The sequence below is a fragment of the Terrapene carolina genome, unplaced genomic scaffold, assembly GCF_002925995.2.
Source record: "Terrapene carolina triunguis isolate 2854851 unplaced genomic scaffold, T_m_triunguis-2.0 Scaffold28028, whole genome shotgun sequence".
NCBI lineage: Eukaryota > Metazoa > Chordata > Testudines > Emydidae > Terrapene > Terrapene triunguis.
This window is the reverse complement of record NW_020692379.1, coordinates 1-476: the sequence shown is the minus strand read 5'-3', so window position 1 is coordinate 476 and position 476 is coordinate 1. Positions and strand designations below refer to the sequence as shown.

The window sequence follows — 476 nt, the reverse complement described above, 5'->3', positions numbered from 1 at the left end:
GTTCAATCCCAGGCTTTGGCATGCTCTTCTATCCCTCTTTCTCCAGGAGTGGGCTGTTTTCTGAAAGTGCAGCAGTGCCTTTAACTGCCACAAGTCCCTCATTTCAGGCTATGCAGTAGGAAAAGACAGCATGGGCTTCTGCATTGAGTTGGCCCACCTGACCTTTCATTCTTCTCTTGCTCTTTGTAGCAAGGGGAAGAAAAAGAAGCTCTCCTTCAAGCAAGAATCACAAGGGCGACATAAGGATGACTTCCTGAGCACTGGCTCCAGTCCTCTGCTCTACCAGCCGACCTATCGAAGGGCTGCCACCACTTTCTCTAGGTTTGCCCATCAGGGTGTGCCAGGGCAAGCGCCAGCCAAGTGGATAGAGTTTCTGTAGTGTAGTGGTTATCACGTTTGCCTAACACGCAAAAGGCCCCTGGTTCAAAACCAGGCAGAAACATGCTGGCTTCCTTTTTCCCGGATCCCCTTGCTGT

General features: G+C 51.1%; 1 non-coding gene across 1 annotated transcript; it reads left to right on the top strand.

Moving 5' to 3' along the window:
• The first annotated feature begins 369 nt into the window (after positions 1 to 369).
• TRNAV-AAC lies at positions 370 to 442 on the top strand. Its single transcript has one exon. It is a non-coding gene; the product is annotated as a tRNA-Val (tRNA).
• Positions 443 to 476: the final 34 nt, after the last annotated feature.